Consider the following 23,510-nt stretch of genomic DNA (forward strand, 5'->3'; position numbering starts at 1 on the left):
AAGTTTTTATCGCGTTTGTTACCAAATAAAAAATCATTGCCAAATTTTTACTGATTCCAACACTCAAGTTTTCCCCAATATATATACATTTTGCTTGGATGAGCATTCATCAAATTAGCAAATTCTATGAATACACCATATTTGTTCCGAGTTCCAATAAAAGCGACGAAATATTTGTTAATGTTTTTTTCTCGACACAAATTTACCATTTTCAAAAACCGTTCTTGACAAGATACTCTTAAAAACATCTCAAAGAAGTGACTTACTGAGTTTTATTTTTTTTGTTCCTACCATTAAAAATGGGGAGGAATTTTGTATACATGTGTATTTTAGTTCCTTTTCCACGCAAAGTCAAGCACCATAAATAATCATAGGACATTTTTGAGTGATATGTCATATCAAAACCCTCTCAGTAGTATTAAAAACTGCATCAAAAATGTTCAAAAAGTTCCCAATGTCGAGAAAAGCCGGTATAAAATTTTTGATTTTTCATCCATTTTCGAGCGAACGTTGGTTATCATCGACGTTCGCTCGAAAATGGTTATGTATGAAACGTTGGTTATGTATGAAAAACACCAATTTAAGCTAAAAATGATAATTTTACTTTGCAAAAAAATAGTTTTGGATGCCTTGATTGTGCTTTTCGGGCAATTTTTTTTTTCGAGAAGATTTGAAATTTTTAGTGCAATAAAATGACATTAAAAACATTTAAAAAATTTCTGAAATTTTTTTGTTTGTTCATTATTTTTTTTTGAAGACAATTGTAGTCGTTTATGCCTAATTCACTAACTTTCTTTGCGTTTGTATAGCTCTATCTTATCATCAAACGAAGTACAAGAAAAAAAATTAACTTGAAAAAATAATTCGGAATATTAAGTAAGTGGTCGGAACATTCTGTGCTACTTGCATAGCAACCGGCTATCTTTGTTTTCATTTTTTAACAAATAATACAAGTACTGCAAATACTACAAACTGTCATCTGAATTGGTCGAGTGATACATCATATTAGAGCTTTTTCAGTCGTGATTCGAACGAGATTTAAAAAACATAATAAACTTTTTCAATGTTGATAAAAAGAGGTTTGAAATTTTCAACTTTTGTCTAATTCCGAGCTAGTAACGCAATCGAGTTACGCTCGCTGGATGCAAGTTCACTATTTTCTACTAATTTTTTGAAAAAAAAGTCCTAGATGTTTCATTTAGCGCTTGCGTGGCAAAAAATTCACTAAAAAAAATTAAATTATTGTGCAAAAAGTTGATTTTTTTTTCACGAGTTGTATTTATGTTTTGAAAACAATTGTCGTCAATCATGCCTAATTTACTAAATTCACTAAGTTTATACGCAATTGTTTATTTTTGAATGACACCATCTACCAAAAAACTGACTAGTTCGAAGGAATTTGAAAACAAAATTTTTTTTTCCTTTTTTTTTATAAATATGGTTTGAACATTTTGTGCTACTTGCACAACAACAGGCTTTTCTTGTTTTTAATTGACATCAGTTTAATCAGACATTCACTACAAAATTGACAGCTTTTGTCGAACCTGTATCAATCAATCAATTGAAAGTCAAGATGTATCAATCGATCAATTGAAAGTGGCCATCCGAAAACGAAAAAGTCAATCAACTGCATTTTTTTAAAGTCTTAGTGCATATATATGTAGGGGCGGATCTAGTTTTTTCTCAAAGAAATACAAAATTTTGTGGGCTTTTTTTGTTATTTCAATCAAACTGATTTTATGGGTTCGCCCAAATTACCCAAATCACTAGAAAGACCCTATTTCGGCCATATTTTTGCGCCACTGGCAAATTTTAGAAGGTCAAAAAAGCGTTTTGTTATTTTTTTTTTGAAATTAAATAATCGCGTTTTTTGGTGCGAGCTCCCCCTCAAAGATCGTATAGTGCATGCAACTTATAGTACGTATAAGAAGAGTTGAGTTCTAACTGAACCGAGCGTTTTCAAATCTGGAGATAAAAGAACGATAGTTAGAATCAGTTAAGAAAATTTAACTTACCAATCGCGTTTTTTGGTGCGCGCTTCCACTCAAAGTTAGTTTATATTGGCGCCTGAATGGCCAATATATTTATTCTAGGGTCAGTCAGCCGAAAATTGATATCTCAAAATAGTACAAAGAGGGACTCTTTTGGTCGGCAGCAGTGGCATCACCCCAAACCTCCCCAACATCCGCGACTGTATATGTATATATGGTTTTTCTAGGATTTTGACAAAACCCGAAAAATCAAAATGGCCTACATAATTCAAAGATTGTGGTTTCTTTTTCATTTTCCCTACCTTCAAAAAGTCTTGCGCATGCCATTGCTATTTAGCGAATAAAATAGAAAGAATAGTGCTAAGACACTTGAGCAGAACTTTCAATGGCGTAAGCAGAAGCTTTCCAATGAGAGGCAGCTTTTAGAACAATTGTTGAAATTTTTTCGATGTTTAATTATGTTTGAAAACCAGGCCAAAAATGACCTGGTGTGAAAAATGTATTCTTAACGCGCATTTGCGGATCTTGTAGAGTAGTACCAAAAAGGGATCCTTTCAAAAAAATTGACAGCGAGAACTGAGGGGGCTACTCAGTAAAATAACACCAAAAGGCATTTAGGGGCTACTCAACATTTCACGATGGTTCTTTGAATATGAAACTACTTCTTACCTCTGTTTACAGAGACTTTGTCACAAAAAACACGTAGCCAAAAAATAAGTACTTGAAATTCAACCTAGAGTTTTTTTTGCTCACCTGAAGTGAGGCGTGTGATTCTTGTAATATTATTAAAAGAAAGTAAAAAAAAAAATGATTGTATTCGGTGTTGGAATTGCAATGAAAGCAGTATGACAACGGCTCTTATTTAAAAACGGGCGGCTGTGATGGCGTCAAAATCAGAGCGGCAATGGCAATCCATAATTGGATCGCACTTGCCTGTTTTGTCTCTGTCTTCCTTGGGGCTTTGTTGTTTGTTGCCTTTTTCAATTTGGAACAAAAGTAATGAAGATTGAAAAGATGCAGGTAGCTTTAATTCCGATGACAAACAGACCTGGCAGTATGGTGCTGATCAAAGCCCACTTGGTATGCAGTGTGCACCGCCCCTTAGATTGTTTTATTCCCTCCCGCTTTTCCCTAGATGCAACCTTAACTTCTTCTCCAGTTGCACCAATGCACTATATGATCAGTTGTAATCTGCTCCCAATTAGAGACCAACTCACTTTTAATCTTGACCGCTCACATCGAATAACCTCTATCTCCCAAAGTCCAAATGCCTCTCCTTCCAACTGGGCGGGAAAAGATAAGTTAATATTTTCAAAAGCGTTCCATTGATTTTTATACGAAATCGCTATCAAAGTTTCGAAAAAAGAACGTGAAATGATTCGAAGACACAATTCGATAAGCAGCTAAGTCGCAATGCTTAATGTAGAAAAATAGAGTATTTATTTGTATAACTTGTTTATGAATTATCTATGACTGATTTGTGATTTAAAATAGTGCTGTTATTTCATGCTACTTTTTTAGGTGAAGGATGAGTTCCGATATAATTTTCACATCCGATGAGTTTTTTTGCGATAATTTTTTTTGGTAGCTGAAGATATATCCTCAAAAAATTTAGATTAGAGATTTCGAACATTGTTTTGAGCCCATTAACTTTTATAAATTTTTTGATTTATAGACAGAAGGGCGTATGAGAAGAGTTGAGTTCTAACTGAACACAGCGTGGAGGTAAATGAACGATAATTAGAATCAGTTTAGAATTAGAATTAGAGAAGTTATCTTACCAATCAACTCAATAAGTTACAGCATCTGATATTTTTATCACCACGTTGTTGTAAAATTGATACCTTTTGAATATCAGAAGCCAAAATATCAATTAATACAGAAATGATTTCGAAAAATTTGACATGCTAACTGTGAGCTTAAACTGAGACAATACCTGGACTATTCATTCTAAAACTTACAAAAATTAAAATTTTAAAACTGCAACCATCAGAAAGTTAAGTGAAATACAAGTATGCGCATAGATCAGGGCAAAGCCATGAATATTCCGATTGCCCTTTAATTGATCTCCAACAAATTTGGGTCAAGAAACAATTAATCTTTGATAAACTAAAAGTTCTGGGCTGTCAATATAAAATGAGAGTACAATAAGAATAGCTTCCCAGATTTCAATTTGGCAACATTTTTGACGCGCAATTAAAAGCCGTTTTACCCTTTTAGTATCATATATGAAGTTTTCAAAGTTTGATTGTGCAGTTTAAGTGGGAACAGAGTGCATTTAGAATAGTGCGCACCACACCCGCTTAAGAACCTGTAAACGCCAGTTTCGTTCCACACTCTAAAATTTTATCTCCGATAACGGTCCAAAAAAGCACCCCAAGAATATACATTCCTTGCTTTCTTCGAAAACCGGAACAATGAAAATTTGCTCAGATTGAAATATGAACTGCAGTAATTAGAAACTCTCTTTCAAAAAATGAGTTCAAAACTTCACCTCTTATGTTATTCCAATGTGTTTCAAACCGCTCTTAATCTTGTTTTTTTTTTCATTTAGAAAAGAAACAAGACTGCTCGTATCAGGGCGAAGCCCTGAATTCTCCGACTGCCTTTTAGGGTTTATTGAGCAGCAGTAATACATCAAAAAAATTAAATGTAATAAAATAAAATGAAATTTTTTTTCTCTAAAATTTGAAATTTTTTATGAAAATCATCCCCCCACACGCCATATAAAGTACAAAAAGATAGATTTCGTTCCTTGTAACAAATCAATTATGGCAAATAAGCTTCGTTCAACCAATTTGGAACGATTTATAAGACGGATTAAATCTCCGCTTACGCGTTAATAGCGCGAGTTATTTTGCGCGTTAATTGTCCCAAATTGGTCAAAATGGCCAAAATGGCAATCTTTAAACCCTCATAACTTTACGAAAAATGATCACAGGTGAAACATCTTTTCAAATTTAAGCTCAGGACAACAATACCTTTTGAATGATATAAAAAAATTCCGTCAAAAATGGCTAGTTAAAAAGTCGAAATTTGTCTGAAGAAAAAAAAAACCCACCCCGAGCACAAATATTCCGTTACTTTCGTATCGAAAGTCGGAACAACAAGCCTGTTTATATCAGTGCTAAGGCCTGAATGTTCCGACTGCCCTTTTATTGGTTTCGTAAACTAACTGTAGGCAAAACTATGAATGCTAGCTAATCATAACAAATTTTAAGGGTTAAAATTTGAGTCTTGTATGGAATTGATAAAAAACGATCAGCTGCTTCAAATCAAATGGGAAAAATATTGTAGTGCGGGATAAAGTATAAAGTATAAAACGAGCAATTTAGACCGACCCGTGGTAGGTTGCTATAAAGGTCTGCACACCTTGCTGGTCCCATGCAGATCAAGAGTTCAATCCCCCGATTGCACAAAGAGTTTTGTGAAATTGTTCTGAATGAAAAAAAAACACCCCGAGCAAATATATTCCTCACTTTCTTCGAAAGTCGGAATCAAATGTCATAGTAAAACTCAGGGTGGCGTGTCACGGAGCCGAATACCCGGATAGCCGAAAAATAAATTTGTTCCCGGATAGCCGAAAAATAAATTCGTTCCCGGATAGCCGAAAAATAAGTTCGTTCCCGGATAGCTGAAATTTTGGGTCTACTTAGCAATTACCTCCCTTCTGCCCCCTTACCCATTTCTTAATTGGGGAGGGGGGAGAGATTCGTTACTAAGTACCATAGAAGTCAAAGAGATTCTACAAACTTACTTAAAAACCTCGTTTTCATTGTTTTCATTACCCTTTCTCTACCCTTTGTTTCGGTACCCTTTCTCTACCCATCCCCCCCACACACACTTAGTCCGATCATTCTTCCTTCCCATTCCCTTCCCACTCCCAATTACTTCCTCTGACCACCCACATTTACCCCCACCATGCCCCCCCCCCCCCCCCCCCGTTTTTGGGATTTTTTGAAAAAATTTTGACCAAAAAATTCCGTTTTTCAGCGCGTGCTCCCCTTTAAATTTAGCATATACTGAAAAATTTTAGGGTTTCTCGACCGAAAATTTATATCATAAAACATACCAAAGAGGGACCTTTGGTTGTTGAGGGGATCAAATCCCTGTAGTAGTCGGACTTTTGCTATTAATTAATTCAATGAGAGCAAAAGTATTAACCAATCAAATCTCTTTAAAATGTTCGGAATTTTGTTAGCTATTAACAGGCTGCGCATTTTTTCCAATCAGAATGCGTCTCAAAATTTTCTGATTTAAATTAAATAAAACCGGAGGTATTTAGTTTTTTCGGCTATCCGGGAATGCGGCTCCGTGGGTATGGACCAAACTCAGTTGATCATGGTCAAATAAAAGCAAAACAACAAATGGCAAAAACTTATTGAGTTACAAAATTTGGGGAATTAGATGCTGCAAATGTTGCATATACACAGCAGGCCGATACAAATTAGTCCAAAACATCAAAACTAATCTGAAAAGAGTCCAAAATCAATGCATTTCTTTTACCTTGATCTATTAATGCCGACAAAATGATTTCGCACTTTGAAAAAACGATAATCAAAACCGCCATAGTTTAGTGGCTAAAACAACGGACTCAAATGTACTGATCAAAAGATTGAATAACGGCGACAGAGAAATTATTTTCTAAACGAGTAAATCAATGGTACCTGAAAAGGGCTAAAACTGCGAGGGTTGAGCAAAAAAGACAATGAAAAAAATACCTTGTAAAGTTTTGATCCATGTGGTGAGCAAACCTACCTAGGAAAAAATAACAGAAAAAAATCATTTTAGGCTCAAAAAATGCGTTATAAATCTTGAAGACAAACTTGTTTTTTTTTAAAATTTTTGATTAAGCAATTAAAAAAAGAGGTTTGTTGCCATCATCAAAAAAGCTTACAATGAAGATAACACCTTTGGAAACAGATAAGCAGCTTTTTTGAACTTTTTTATTTCTAAAATTGTATATTTATATTCGAAAAGCAATCAAATGATACTAAAAAGTTTCTTTTGAGCTTTGAAGAATTGTATGAATTTTGCGTGGCTGTTGTCTTTTCATGGAATTGTATGACTAGCATAATCGACTTAAGGGTGTTAAATTCCACATATTCCATGTGTGTTAGATGTTCGTATCTGAAAAATGGTCAAAAATCTTGAATATGTAATATCTACAATTTTACAGGTCAAGCCTTGCAAAATACTCATTTACCTGTTTCCTCTACTTAAATCAGAAGCAGCGAAGTAAGCAGCGACAAGACAGGCAGTTTTAGTCGGAATTTTACTGCCAGTAAATCTATGCCAATAAATCAGAACAATCGGTGTCCTTCCGTATTTGATTGGCGAGTATATGCGAAAATGAAATAGGAAGAAGTTTTCCTCATAAGCCCATCGATGGAAAGAGTAAGAAAATTTAGTATTGCTATCCACGTAGGTTTAATCTAATCCTAGATTACGCAATATTGATCTGCAGTGACAGAGGCGCGGAGCTGAGCTGTACACTTTCACTGATTTCTTGATTTGTTACAAAGGGGTTGACAAGTTGAAATAATATAAAAATTCACAATCCCGCTGACTTAGTTAATTGCAATTGTAGAAATTATCACATAGAACCGTAAACTATTTTAATTGGAATCAAACAACTCAAGTATAAAATAATCAGAAGAAATATGATAAAAGTTGTCTTGATGATGGAAAAAAACTAGTTTATCTTAGTATAGATTTAATCTTATTTCAAGTATACCTTCACAATCCTTGAAGTTAAGAAAGCATAGACAAGTTTTAGGCTTTTTTGCGATAATGGTTAACTCCATCTGCGATTCAATAAACTTCCAATATAAATCATAAAGTCGCTTTCGAACCATACTAATAACTTTATTGTACTCCTTGGGCTAATAGATGAAATAAGGAGCTGCGAACCTCGCATACGGATACTTTTTAAAAAAAATTGAATTGGAAGATTTAGTTTTTATAGAAAAAAGTCATAATGAAAAATGTCGGAAAATGGGAAGAACGTGCCACTGACTGTCTATATACTGCTGTTGTCAAAAATTTGTTTGATAGATGAAATCCTGCTTTAATTGGGGAAGTCATTGTAGATATCCGACACATGCAGATTTTGGTCCCCGGTCAAATTGGAGAAAGTGAGGAAGTATGGATTGGGGAAACAGGAACTATTCAAAAGGTGCTGAGAGCAGCAAAAAATACAAATGTTTTTATTTTGCCAGAAGCATCTCGTGGTCATCACGTTGATTTTGACTGATTAACCATCATACATTTTTCCTGTGACAATTCTATTATAATTCAATTTTGAGATTTTAGCTTCATTTTGACTTCTGCGAGTCAACATGTTCGTGTATGAAATTTGAAATGATTTTTTATTTTACCACTCCCGCACAAATGTTTTGTATTAATATTGCCCATCATTTATTGAGTAATGTAACTAAATTTTATACGTCCAAAAATATTTAAAACGCTTCAAGGAAAAATTGCTTTTTTTATTCCGCCGTTCGAAGAAAGTGAAAAATATATATGCTCTAGGTGGTTTTTTGTTCAGACCAATTTTAAAAAACTCTGGGCGCTCAGATGATATATCTCTTGATCTGCATGGACCCAGCCGTATGCCATGAAGCAATTAACTACATTCAGGACTCAAATTCTAACACTTAAATTTTAATATGATCAGCCTAAAATTCATAGTTTTGTCAATACCTAAATTACCCAAACTATTCGGGAACAATTAAATAGCTGCAGTTCGATAAAAAAAGTTCGATTAGCAACCCGCTCAGCAAATGCTAGTTTGAAATTTGGTCAGAAAAAACCATTCCAGGCATAACTACTCATTTTCTTTGAAAGTTGGAACAATAAATCTCCCAAATTGGCAATTTTCAAGGCATCAAAACTTTGAAAAACAATTCTCTCACAGTTAAATCGTTTATCAAAATTTGAGTTCCAGTCATCAATAATTTTTAGCCGGTTAGAAAAGGTTACTTAAAAAGTTGAAATTGAATTGAAAAAACACAAGTGGAAAAATTCTGTAATTTTTTGGATAGTTGGAACAATATTTCCATTTTAAATTAAACAAACAGATGGTATCATCTATTCCCGAAGATAGGCAAACTAAATCACTCAGTACTTCCTTAGGCAACAAATGAAATTGACGACTATTTAAGTGTAACAGGAACGTTGATACGAAGATTTTACTAATTTTTTCACACTTCTAAAGATCAACGGATGCGCTTAAGTGATTAGTGTGTCTCTTTCTCCCAGACTAAGTTTGAGAGAAAAAAAAACAGTTTTGGCAACTCTTAAAAATATGAAGATATTTAAAAACGGTGCATGAAAAAGTCGTTGTCGTCTGAAATTGTAAAATGACTTATTTGAAAGCGTAGGAAAACGATCTATGTTTAAGTCGAAAATTTTTTTTTTTTGCAAAATAATGAATTTACCGGAAAATATAAAACTGGGAATATCCGACTAACAAAAGTTTTTTACGTTTGTAGTCATAGTTTGAATTTGCAAAACAATCCACAAGACAGTCAGAAATTTCAAAAATTTTCGCACACTCATTTTTTTTCATAACCTCTCAAGAAAAAAAAATTCAGTGAAAACCCCGACCGGGACATATACCAAGACTACTAAACATGATTGAGAGTTAGAAAAAAATACAGACTTCATTGTACCAAGTTTTTTCCACGGTATTTTTTGATGAAAAAAAAAGTTTCAAGTATCTTCCGGCTTCCATGTCTTTTTTATTTTTCTTATAAAGAGCAGAAAAGTTGAATTTTTTTTCATATTCAGGAAAAAATAGGGTTTCCTACAGCAAGCTATTCAACCTATGAAATATTCTAACTTACTTTGATTTGATTCGCAAAAATTTGATTTGACTGGTTTGATTCGCAAAAAAGTTTTTTAAGCAAATTATTAGAGCTATGCAAATTTGAATTTTTTCAATTTATATTGCGAATCATAACAAATTTTAAGGGTTAAAATTTGAGTCTTGTATGGAATTGATAAAAAACGATCAGCTGCTTCAAATCAAATGGGAAAAATATTGTAGTGCGGGATAAAGTATAAAGTATAAAACGAGCAATTTAGACAGACCCGTGGTAGGTTGCTATAAAGGTCTGCACACCTTGCTGGTCCCATGCAGATCAAGAGTTCAATCTCAAGATCTGCATGGGAAAAGAGTTTTGTGAAATTGTTCTGAATGAAAAAAAAACCCCGAGCAAATATATTCCTCACTTTCTTCGAAAGTCGGAATCAAATGTCATAGTAAAACTCAGGGTGGCGTGTCACGGAGCCGAATACCCGGATAGCCGAAAAATAAATTTGTTCCCGGATAGCCGAAAAATAAATTCGTTCCCGGATAGCCGAAAAATAAGTTCGTTCCCGGATAGCTGAAATTTTGGGTCTACTTAGCAATTACCTCCCTTCTGCCCCCTTACCCATTTCTTAATTGGGGAGGGGGGAGAGATTCGTTACTAGGTACCATAGAAGTCAAAGAGATTCTACAAACTTACTTAAAAACCTCGTTTTCACTGTTTTCATTACCCTTTCTCTACCCTTTGTTTCGGTACCCTTTCTCTACCCATCCCCCCCCCCCCCACACACACTTAGTCCGATCATTCTTCCTTCCCATTCCCTTCCCCCTCCCAATTACTTCCTCTGACCACCCACATTTACCCCCACCATGCCCCCCCCCCCCCCGGTTTTTGGGATTTTTTGAAAAAATTTTGACCAAAAAATTCCGTTTTTCAGCGCGTGCTCCCCTTTAAATTTAGCATATACTGAAAAATTTTAGGGTTTCTCGGCCGAAAATGTATATCATAAAACATACCAAAGAGGGACCCTTTGGTTGTTGAGGGGATCAAATCCCTGTAGTAGTCGGACTTTTGCTATTAATTAATTCAATGAGAGCAAAAGTATTAACCAATCAAATCTCTTAAAAATGTTCGGCCTTTTGTTAGCTATTAACAGGCTGCGCATTTTGCCCAATCAGAATGCGTCTCAAAATTTTCTGATTTAATTTAAATAAAACCGGAGGTATTTAGTTTTTTCGGCTATCCGGGAATGCGGCTCCGTGGGTATGGACCAAACTCAGTTGATCATGGTCAAATAAAAGCAAAACAACAAATGGCAAAAACTTATTGAGTTACAAAATTTGGGGAATAAGATGCTGCAAATGTTGCATATACACAGCAGGCCGATACAAATTAGTCCAAAACATCAAAACTAATCTGAAAAGAGTCCAAAATCAATGCATTTCTTTTACCTTGATCTATTAATGCCGACAAAATGATTTCGCACTTTGAAAAAACGATAATCAAAACTGCCATAGTTTAGTGGCTAAAACAACGGACTCAAATGTACTGATCAAAAGATTGAATAACGGCGACAGAGAAATTATTTTCTAAACGAGTAAAACAATGGTACCTGAAATGGGCTAAAACTGCGAGGGTTGAGCAAAAAAGACAAAAAAAAATACCTTGTAAAATTTTGATCCATGTGGTGAGCAAACCCACCTAGGAAAAAATAACAGAAAAAAAATCATTTTAGGCTCAAAAAATGCGTTATAAATCTTGAAGACAAACTTGTTTTTTTTTAAATTTTTGATTAAGCAATTAAAAAAAGAGGTTTGTTGCCATCATCAAAAAAGCTTACAATGAAGATAACACCTTTGGAAACAGATAAGCAGCTTTTTTGAACTTTTCTATTTCTAAAATTGTATTTTTATATTCGAAAAGCAATCAAATGATACTAAAAGTTTTCTTTTGAGCTTTGAAGAATTGTATGAATTTTGCGTGGCTTTTGTCTTTTCATGGAATTGTATGACTAGCATAATCGACTTAAGGGTGTTGAATTCCACATATTCCAATTTTAGATGTTCGTAACTGAAAAATGGTCAAAAATCTTGAATATGTAATCTGTACAATTTTACAGGTCAAGCCTTGCAAAATACTCATTTACCTGTTTCCTCTACTTAAATCAGAAGCAGCGAAGTAAGCAGCGACAAGACAGGCAGTTTTAGTCGGAATTTTACTGCCAGTAAATCTATGCCAATAAATCAGAACAATCGGTGTCCTTCCGTATTTGATTGGCGAGTATTTGCGAAAATGAAATAGGACGAAGTTTTCCTCATAAGCCCATCGATGGAAAGAGTAAGAAAACTTAGTATTGCTATCCACGTAGGTATAATCTAATCCTAGATTACGCAATATTGATCTGCAGTGACAGAGGCGCGGAGCTGAGCTGTACACTTTCACTGATTTCTTGATTTGTTACAAAGGGGTTGACAAGTTGAAATAATATAAAAATTCACAATCCCGCTGACTTAGTTAATTGCAATTGTAGAAATTATCACATAGAACCGTAAACTATTTTAATTGGAATCAAACAACTCAAGTATAAATTAATCAGAAGAAATATGATAAAAGTTGTCTTGATGATGGAAAAAAACTAGTTTATCTTAGTATAGATTTAATCTTATTTCAAGTATACCTTCACAATCCTTGAAGTTAAGAAAGCATAGACAAGTTTTAGGCTTTTTTGCGATAATGGTTAACTCCATCTGCGATTCAATAAACTTCCAATATAAATCATAAAGTCGCTTTCGAACCATACTAATAACTTTATTGTACTCCTTGGGCTAATAGATGAAATAAGGAGCTGCGAACCTCGCATACGGATACTTTTTAAAAAAAATTGAATTGGAAGATTTAGTTTTTATAGAAAAAAGTCATAATGAAAAATGTCGGAAAATGAGAAGAACGTGCCACTGACTGTCTATATACTGCTGTTGTCAAAAATTTGTTTGATAGATGAAATCCTGCTTTAATTGGGGAAGTCATTGTAGATATCCGACACATGCAGATTTTGGTCCCCGGTCAAATTGGAGAAAGTGAGGAAGTATGGATTGGGGAAACAGGAACTATTCAAAAGGTGCTGAGAGCAGCAAAAAATACAAATGTTTTTATTTTGCCAGAAGCATCTCGTGGTCATCACGTTGATTTTGACTGATTAACCATCATACATTTTTCCTGTGACAATTCTATTATAATTCAATTTTGAGATTTTAGCTTCATTTTGACTTCTGCGAGTCAACATGTTCGTGTATGAAATTTGAAATGATTTTTTATTTTACCACTCCCGCACAAATGTTTTGTATTAATATTGCCCATCATTTATTGAGTAATGTAACTAAATTTTATACGTCCAAAAATATTTAAAACGCTTCAAGGAAAAATTGCTTTTTTTATTCCGCCGTTCGAAGAAAGTGAAAAATATATATGCTCTAGGTGGTTTTTTGTTCAGACCAATTTTAAAAAACTCTGGGCGCTCAGATGATATATCTCTTGATCTGCATGGACCCAGCCGTATGCCATGAAGCAATTAACTACATTCAGGACTCAAATTCTAACACTTAAATTTTAATATGATCAGCCTAAAATTCATAGTTTTGTCAATACCTAAATTACCCAAACTATTCGGGAACAATTAAATAGCTGCAGTTCGATAAAAAAAAGTTCGATTAGCAACCCGCTCAGCAAATGCTAGTTTGAAATTTGGTCAGAAAAAACCATTCCAGGCATAACTACTCATTTTCTTTGAAAGTTGGAACAATAAATCTCCCAAATTGGCAATTTTCAAGGCATCAAAACTTTGAAAAACAATTCTCTCACAGTTAAATCGTTTATCAAAATTTGAGTTCCAGTCATCAATAATTTTTAGCCGGTTAGAAAAGGTTACTTAAAAAGTTGAAATTGAATTGAAAAAACACAAGTGGAAAAATTCTGTAATTTTTTGGATAGTTGGAACAATATTTCCATTTTAAATTAAACAAACAGATGGTATCATCTATTCCCGAAGATAGGCAAACTAAATCACTCAGTACTTCCTTAGGCAACAAATGAAATTGATGACTATTTAAGTGTAACAGGAACGTTGATACGAAGAGTTTACTAATTTTTTCACACTTCTAAAGATCAACGGATGCGCTTAAGTGATTAGTGTGTCTCTTTCTCCCAGACTAAGTTTGAGAGAAAAAAAAACAGTTTTGGCAACTCTTAAAAATATGAAGATATTTAAAAACGGTGCATGAAAAAGTCGTTGTCGTCTGAAATTGTAAAATGACTTATTTGAAAGCGTAGGAAAACGATCTATGTTTAAGTCGAAAAATTTTTTTTTTTTGCAAAATAATGAATTTACCGGAAAATATAAAACTGGGAATATCCGACTAACAAAAGTTTTTTCTAGCGTTTCTTGGGCTGATTTTTTTGGAGTAGTCATAGTTTGAATTTGCAAAACAATCCACAAGACAGTCAGAAGTTTCAAAAAATTTCGCACACTCATTTTTTTTCATAACCTCTCAAGAAAAAAAATTCAGTGAAAACCCCGACCGGGACATATACCAAGACTACTAAACATGATTGAGAGTTAGAAAAAATACAGACTTCATTGTACCAAGTTTTTTCCACGGTATTTTTTGATGAAAAAAAAAGTTTCAAGTATCTTCCGGCTTCCATGTCTTTTTTATATTTCTTATAAAGAGCAGAAAAGTTGAATTTTTTCATATTCAGGAAAAAATAGGGTTTCCTACCGCAAGCTATTCAACCTATGAAATATTCTAACTTACTTTGATTTGATTCGCAAAAATTTGATTTGACTGGTTTGATTCGCAAAAAGTTTTTTAAGCAAATTATTAGAGCTATGCAAATTTGAATTTTTTCAATTTATTTTGCGAATCGAATCGGTTCGCGAAAGTTTATTTTTTCTAAGCAAGCTTTTAAAGCTGAGAAACAATGAATTATTCCAAGTTATTTCAAGTTTTTCGAAAAGTTTCAAGTTTTTCGAAAAAAGCTAGTTGAGCTATGAGAAGCTGAAATACTTCAATTTAATTCATAGACCGAATCGGTGCGCAAAAGCAGTTTTAAGTTGATTCGTTTCAGACTGAAGTGAATCTGTAAGCGCAAAATTTTAGACTAAAATTACACAGGTACTGTCTAGCCTTGAAGTTGGATCGCGTTCATTTTCCTCTGATGGTTGCTCTGCATGAGTTTTAAACGTTGGGCTTGAGATAAAAGTTAAGATTAAGTCCATAGCGCATTAGGATTTTGATTTAAAATGTAAGATGTTTCCATATTGATGAAAAATATCTTGAAATCGACTTAATGCGACTTTTTAGGTCTTTGCTACATTAGATGTATAAAATTGATTGCAATTCATTTCTTGTCAGTACGGGTTGATAAGGACACAAAACTTGCCTGTCGTAGAGAAAGCTCCTTCTGTCCGAGAAAATATAAAACGAAGACTGCAAGAACTGATTGCCTAAATTTTCAAGCTACAACGCTTTTTGCTCGAGAAGGGGCCATTACATATAAATTCTAGTCATGAGAATACTTCAGGTTCAACAAATCTGATTTTGGCCAGTATATTTACCAAAAGTGACAAGGCAATATTAACACCCCAGGTTATAATAGTTCTCCCAGAAGTCATTTAGGAAGTGTTAAGTAGTGAAGAGTAGTGATTACCGCTTCAGAGAACGCAATAATAAGTATAATTTAGGAGAAATACAAAAGAATTTAAATTGACAAGGACAAACTTGCTGCGTGAAATTGTTTTTTGTTCGAGTGCGCCAAACAAATCAATGCAGCAAAGTTCAAGCAGTTGTTTTTTCATTCAGAAAAGTAAAAAACGTAGTGTTTGTTTTCGTAGTGTAAAAAAACTGCACGACAAAAGTGATGGAATAAGTGTAGGAAAATGCTGAAAATATGGGGTAAAAACTGTGGTGTTCTACATTTTTTAGCCACGAAAAGTTAAATGTAAATGTTCCGATATTGTGTTATAGACTGGTCCATTAAAATTAGCATACAACCGGTGACTTAATGTTTAAATCAAAGTTCAAACGGCGGAGAAATCAGTGAATCGGTTAAGCTCAAAAATGTTTCACATTTCTTTTGAAACAGAATTTAAACTTTCAAAATTTATTTCAATCGCATAAAAAACGTATTCCAGTTCTCATTTTTTTAAACCGATACTTCTTTTTTGTGATGTTTTTCTATTCTGTTTTTTTTTTAGTTTTTACTCATTGTTTACTGGCTCTAAAATGAAAGTTACTTGTGATTTGTTTCCGCGGGTTTTTTTTCTTATTCCGCCCAAAAACCAATTCCAATTTTTCAACATCTTGAACTGAAACTATTTTGCTTCAATCTTATTGGCTAGAATTAGTCAATCACAATTCAGTACCATCTCAGATTGTTTTCTTCACAACTTTAAGTCGATTTGTAAATTAGCCGAATTGGCCTAAAATGAAGAATATTTGGTAAACGACTATTCGCTCCAGAGTTTGAACCAGACTTAAAAAATTGCAGAAACAGCTCCAGGGAAAAAAAGATCTCCTTTGTATCTGCTCCATGTTTGGACATTTTAGAAGTCGACAAGAATAAAGTGATCGCATTTGTATTAACCAAACCAACCAGTGCTATTAGTATATTGTTCTCAACAATTATACATTGAATATTACAGAGTCGCAAAACTGAGAAATTTGGGCGGGATAAACAAAAAGACCAGTTTCCCCAAAGTTATGGTGGTTTGACAACTGCTAATTTGGTCAAGTTGGAGTAATTAACGCTTGGTAGATTTGCGCATAGATAGAGTTTTTATAACACGCGTAAGCGGTGGATTGAATCGATGCAAATTGAGCTGAATCAAATCATTTGATTTCACTATTAGTATACGAGATGCTAAATACAACCCTCAAAATTTATAAAGCTGGTGGAGGATGCGAAAGAGAAATGTTGACTAAATTATCAATTTTTCTCCTATAGTTTTTTTAAAGTGCCCTCAAAGTGAAACTGGATTAATCAAGGTTTCACTCTAATACTTGATCAATCTTGTTAATCCAACCACTGCAAATGGGAAGGAATTTTTTATTCTAGTGTGAACTAGCAGTTACTTTTGTTTGGTTTTTACCTCTACACAAAATCAAGTAACACAAAAAAGTATAGAAATGACTCAAGTGATATATTTAATCAACGCATTTTCAGCCTTATTATTCTGAGCTTTCAACAATTGCACTATCAATGTGTGCCAACCATTTTTCGTTGTTTTTTTGTACATTGTACAATTTGACTTAAAAACATAACTTATAGATGACAAGATAACAATTTTTTATCAAGGCATCGTCTAGCTATGTACAATTTATCTTTTTTATCAGTTTTTACATTGGAAAAAAGATTGGGATAAAAAATTAGCTTAGTTTTTCATATGACATACTTGACAGTCTTAGTGAAATAAGCAAAATGATAAACAGTTTTTGAAGAAAATTGACTAGAAAAACAAAAAAAATCAAAAATTTTTTCAAATCTTAATCAGTTTTTTGAAATTTAGAAGTTTTGATTTCAAAAAGGCGCCAAAATACTTTAAAAAAACAAAACGTTCATCGAGTGTAACTAAGTTTGAACGTTTTAAATCAGGCTATTGTAGGCTTTTAGGCCACTAAATTAAGCCATTGTAAGCCTGCTTGCTCGCTTTATTCGCTCGAGTTAGGACAAAAACCAAAAGTTCAAACCGGTTTTTCTCGACATTGGGAAAACAATTTTGAAATTTTTTAAAGGTTCTATGAATCATGACGTTATTTGTGGAAGCTGATTTTGCATGGAAAAAAAAAGAAAAAAAAGAAAATAAACAAAAAAACACACACGAATACAAAGTTTCACCCAATTTTTCGGAGTAAAAATCAATAAAATTTATATTTCAAAAATGAAAAACTTTTAGTATAAAAGTTTTCTGACTTTAGAGTAAAGAAATGTAAAATTCGTGTCCTCTGCGACAATATTCACATAATGGTTACGGTGAAACTTAGTAGTGGATTGAGTGGGATTGGGTGGGACCCTTGACAACCCAAAGGGTCCCCCTTTGTACTACTTTCACATGTCCATTTTTGGCTGACGGACCCTAAAATTTTTATAATGGCGCCTTTGCGTTTTTCATTTATTAAATTCGAGGGGCAAGCGCTTGCCAAAAAAAGCGATGTTGCATGCGGCGCACAGATTGTTGCCAAAAAGGGTCTCATAAAATCAATTTGCTCGACTATAAAAAAATCGCGACAAAATTTGCGAAAATTTTTTGAAAGTGGGCTGCATCCCCTCGAGAAAATTCTCGATCCACCCTAGCAAAATTTATTGACACTTCTTAATTTTCAATCCGAAGCTATTTATTCTTAACTGAACAGTAATTCCAACCAGGTACGGATTTGCGAAAAAACTTTGAAAGTTTTGTCGAGCTTTTTTTTAGTTTGATCAAATTTATTTTGTGAACTCTCCGAAACCACTATAAAGACCTAAAGTTGACCAAACTTTCTGCATCGGAGGCAAATTTTTGAAAAAAAGGCCAAAAAATTTGGACCAAAAAATCTAGTTCTTTAGGCGCGCGCTCCCCTTCTCAAAATTAGTATATTAATATATATTGGCGCCAAAATCGCCTTAGAAAAAATTAAGGGCCGGTCAGCCGAAAAAAAAAGTTTCTTAAAAAGTACAGGGGGTCGAATCCCTGAGGAGAAAAGGTGTCCGCCCCCCCTTCCCCCCTAAATCCGCTACTGATTCCAACGTAGAGTAAAATTGTTAAGGGAATTTTAAGTTTCAAATTTTCCTAAATTTAAAAGCTCTTTCAGTTAGTGGGTTTTTTGAGAGTTTGCCCACATTTAGTTAGATTGTAATTGCTGGGCTTAGTATCATTATTAGTAAGGTTTCTTTTAAGCAGGGGCACATTAGCGGTTCGCTGTGATGAGCTGCATAGCTCCTATGTTGGTCCTTTCCTTCGTGAATAAATGGTCTGAAAAGTTATCAAGCGTTTTTTTTCGCAGTTGAACTGAACGACAATTTTTTTCTTCACTGATTGTTATTTAAAAACTCATTTCTAGTTTTCAGCTTCTATTTAACAATATATTTCCTATAAAATAAAAACTAAGAGCTTCGCCTTCTGCAACTTTAGCAATCGCTGATAGTTAACACATTGAATCTTTAGAGTTTGCTTCTGATTTTTCTCATAAGATGGGTTAAAGTATACTCAGTAGTTCCAATGTTTTATCTAAACTCAATTTGAAAATCATGATATTGTTTTCTTCCTCAGTTTATGATACATTATAATATTTAATATGAGGATACAAAGTTTAAAATGCGACAGTAATCCAGCTGGAACAAAAATGATATCTTAGATTGGGATTCATGTCAAATTTTAGTTAAACGTAAGAACAACCTTAAATGTGACAGAGTAAGGTGCGAATTTTATTTCTGAAATCTCGTTAACAATAATTTTTTTTGGGTTTTCTTAATCCCTTTTATAAAAATTGTGGTTTCTGCGATTTGCAGAGGATCTTTCAAGGCTATCTAGCCCGTCTAAGCATAGTCCGTTTCTCTTATTTCCCCACACTCCAGACTGATTTCTTTGTCGAGCGACGCTCTTTTTTTGCGACTCAAGGCCGTCTTTTTGCGTCTAGAGCTTTCACGTGGTACCACTATTGCAGCCGTAATCGGTCAGGCTGTGGTAGACCTGAAGCTAGAGGTCAAGTGAGAGCTCGTCCTCACACACTATCATTGCCATAGCAGGGGATCGATTACACGATGTGACGATCTCATAGTGAACGCTTTACCACTATGCTAAGTGCCTCTTTTCATTTCACTATCAAATATATCAGCACACTTTTAACAACATTCCGCGTAAAATAACCCAATTTTACCCTCGTCTCCCACTTTTTCCCCCTTTTGACACCCTCCTTCCAAAAAAAGCCAAAAAACGTTTTAACGCATTTTTCGAATTTAGCACCCCTCTCATAACTTGCCCCCCCACCCCCCAACAAACTAATCCCCGCCACCCCGAACTTTCACTACCCCCCACTCCCCCCTCAAGAAGCAATCTCTCCAATTACCCCTTTCACACAAACAGTTGAGGGACGAATGGAGGCAGGGCGGGGCTGGTGTTTGGGGGTAAGTGGAATAGGTGGCGAGATGACTAAACGTGTGTAAAGGGTATAATAGTGGGGGAAGAGGTAGTAAGTGGAGGAAATTAGATTTTTAGGCACAACTTTGGGGTAGGTGGCAGAGGGACAAATAAAAAAAAATGATAGGAAAAAATGGTAGAAAAAACATAAGAACAAAACAAAACCACAAAGCTTACAATCCATGTAATTCTCAATTTAACGATCGCAATGTTCAAGTTTTGAAACTATTTGACCATTTTTTGCCTATGGTATTTATAAGCATTTTATGCTATGCGGGGTATTTGCTTATGGACTCAAAATAGTAGGTTGCTTGGCGTACAATTTTGAAACGTTTTATGGTCAGGCTCTGAGTTTCAAGGTCTGATTTATATTCAGCTACACCTAGGCCACGCAAGGTTAATACACTTGAAAGAATAATCCAACAAAAAAACTCAATTTTCAAAGATTGGATATTGACAAAAACTGTAGATGTTGTTTTATTTAAAGAAATCGAACATTGAAAAAAAAATTGCAACGAATTTTGATCCAACAAAATACGTTTTTTTCAGTACTCTAAATAATCAATTTGTCTAGACTGAGAAAAATCTGTGAGGGAAATAATATTGGTTTCGTACAAAGAACAAAAAAATTTAAAAATAAAATTAAAAAAAAAATTGAATTAAAGCTTTCAAAAAACTCTGAATTTGTTGCATATATTTTAAACTAAATTTCAAATGCGTTAGTCGAAATACATGCGCTACTAAGAAAAAAGACATATTCAGGATTCGGAGTTTCCGAGCCGTTTCATAATGTAAAAAGATTGCCTATATAAAAATCAGGGAGAAAACAGAGAACGCAAAATAAAGGCTGATCCTTTCTGCCGGTCATTGAAAAATATAAAAAAAATTATATAAAAAAATACTCAAACTAAGCCTCAGGATTTTGAAAAAAACAGGCCAGGTTGCAAAAACAAAGAAAAGCAGAATTGACGCCCTGATCCACGCTACAGAAGTTATAAAAAAAAACTCAGACAAGGCAGCTTCCAAATTTTTTGACACTTTTGATCTCAAAATTGTATCGAAGCGAAGCCCTGAATGTTCCAACTGCATTATACGGTCTGTGGAATAGTGTTAGTTTTTTTTTTAAAAAAATAGGTGACTTGAAAAAAGAGTTTTTTTTGTTGAGTTTTTCTTAAACTATTTCCATACCATGCTATTTAAAGTACAAAATGATACATTTCGCTTATAGGCCTACCCCAAAGACCATTAATAGAACCTCTGGGTACAAGTGTGATTGAGGGGACCCGCCAAAAACCAAGTGTGATAGAAGGTTTGCAATTCAAACAAATTTCAAGCAAATGTAGTAATTAACTTAACCAATATGCGGTCGTTTCAAAACTTTTTCTCAAGGGTAAATGACCTGCCTCATTCGCGCTAATTTGTTCCATACTCAAGTTGAAATTACCGGTTACGCAGCAGTATTTAGACAACCACGTATTCAGACTCCTCAGTATTTAGACATAAACTGAATTAACAAAGCAGAATAGAGAAAGCAAAAATAAAAATCACTCAAAAACAATAAAATTTAGGTCGGCAGAAAGTTAATACTTTGAGAAAAATCATTGTTTTCCCAAAACTTTGACAAATGACTGCAACTCCCAACCAATACATTTTCGATGACAAGTGACCCCCCAGATAAGTATTTTTTACGGGCGAATTGTTTTTTCGTCCAATAACTGATTTTTTCGTCATTTTTTCGGAGTTGGTTCGCCACGCGAAATTCTTCGTAATTGCATACGAGATTCGATTTCTTGCGCACTTAATTTTTTTAGCAAATTCCAAAAATTTGGCAGAACGACCCCAACTTCTTTGTTCTATCTCATTTTCTAATTTTCGCTTTTGTTGTTAGCTCTCATGGTATAATCCCTGTCAAAAACATTCCAAATAACGAGAAGGATGTAACCACTTATCCAAAATTCAGTAATGTACTGAAAAATTTTTTCAAGCTTTTGGTGTCGAGAAAAAATTTCCGATAAAACGTAATGATAATTTTTTTAGAAACAAACAATCAGCTCATCAACGGGTAAAAAAGCAAGCTGAATAGTCTACAAGCTATCAAGTGCAGGGTCGGATCGTTTTCTATATTCTTTCAAAAATTCGAGTTCCTGAAATTTTTGGAAAATACACTGGGTATAGTGAAACCAACATCCGAGATTGTTCGTCACAAAAAAACACTATTTTGATTGCCGGAATGATCCCAGTTTCAAAATCAGTCAAACAACTTAGGGCATTAACGGCCAATTTCAAAAAAAATTTGGCATTTTTTTTGTCAAATTTTTTGGTATGCTTTTTCATTTTTTCGCATGAGAAATGCCCAGACGACTGGTATTTTCCAACTTTCATTCGATCCATAAATTGTTTTCAGGGGAAAAACTGAATTTTTTTCAATTTTTTTTGGCAATATTTTCCTTAAAATTTGGTTCCGACACGCAATCTTCTGGGAGCAAGTGGGGGTGAGTTGCAGGTTAATTAATGATTTTCTTATTTGAAATTTCGAGAGTTAATCGGGACGAGCAACTATCGAAAACTAATTTAAAAGATTGAAAATTTTCTCTTTTTCGGTTTTTCTTAAATAAATAACCATCCAAAAGTAAGTTTTCCCCTCAAACGGGGCTTTCACGAAAGAAAACATTATTTTGCCATAATTTCTTGCCAACTTTCGGCCAATTGAGATATTAATTCGTTAGTTTTCAATTTCTTCTTGTTCCGAATTTCGATACGAAACTAACGGAAACTTTGTGCTCGGGTGGTTTTTTTTCATCAGACAAATTTCGACTTTTTAACTAGCGTTTTTTGACGGATTTTTTAAATATCATTCAGAAGATATTGTTCTCCTGAGCTTAAATTTGAGAAGATTTCTCACCTGTGACCATGTTTCCTAAAATTATGGGGGTTAAAAGATTGCCATTTTAATCCATTCTCAATCAGTTTACGTATCTAAATGGGCTTCGTAAATTGATTTCTTACAATTTTGTGTGAATAAAAAGGTATTGAAATTGATTTCAATTTTAAATTTGTCAGAGCGGGAAGGGACCCCGTTCGTTTCTTGGGACCACTCTATCATACTTGTACCAGAATCTTGTCTCTGAAATTTCCAGTTTATAATCATCGATGTTTTCGATTTTGATCGAAAAAAATTTTCTACATGTGATGTCTTTTGAACCTACCTGAAGATGGGGTTCTTGACAGACAACATTGCCAGTTTCGGTCAAATATATTGATCAAAGTTCGATGAAGCAAAAAGTTAAGGAACAGTAACAAAATAATACTAAAAGCTTCTACAGTTTACAAATTGAATCTAAATGACAGAAACAGTTTACTTCAGCGTTTTAATAATCTGGTAAAAACTATCTAACTAATTAACAAACTCGCAGTTTCTTTATTGTTTGCACGGTGATTTAAACCATCTAATTTGGCTTAAAGAAAAACCAATTTCTTGTTCAGTGGCATAAACTGATGAAAAGCTTAAAAGTCGGTCAGAAAAAACTGAAT

The 23,510-nt window shown here is 34.0% G+C and overlaps 2 protein-coding genes across 2 annotated transcripts in view; one reads left to right on the forward strand and one right to left on the reverse strand.

Moving 5' to 3' along the window:
- LOC134845582 (uncharacterized) overlaps positions 1 to 23,377 on the reverse strand; it is a 47,411-nt gene extending 24,034 nt beyond the window's left edge. Inside the window, exon 1 of the transcript XR_010162754.1 lies at positions 23,186 to 23,377. The gene's annotated coding sequence lies outside the window, so the exon portion shown is untranslated. The remainder of the gene's footprint in view (positions 1 to 23,185) is intronic.
- Positions 1 to 23,510, forward strand: part of LOC134845638 (lysine-specific demethylase 6A-like) — a 438,371-nt gene that overhangs the window by 35,275 nt on the left and 379,586 nt on the right. The gene's annotated exons all lie outside the window — the stretch shown is intronic.

The sequence above is a fragment of the Symsagittifera roscoffensis genome, chromosome 1 (genome assembly GCF_963678635.1).
Source record: "Symsagittifera roscoffensis chromosome 1, txSymRosc1.1, whole genome shotgun sequence".
NCBI lineage: Eukaryota > Metazoa > Xenacoelomorpha > Acoela > Convolutidae > Symsagittifera > Symsagittifera roscoffensis.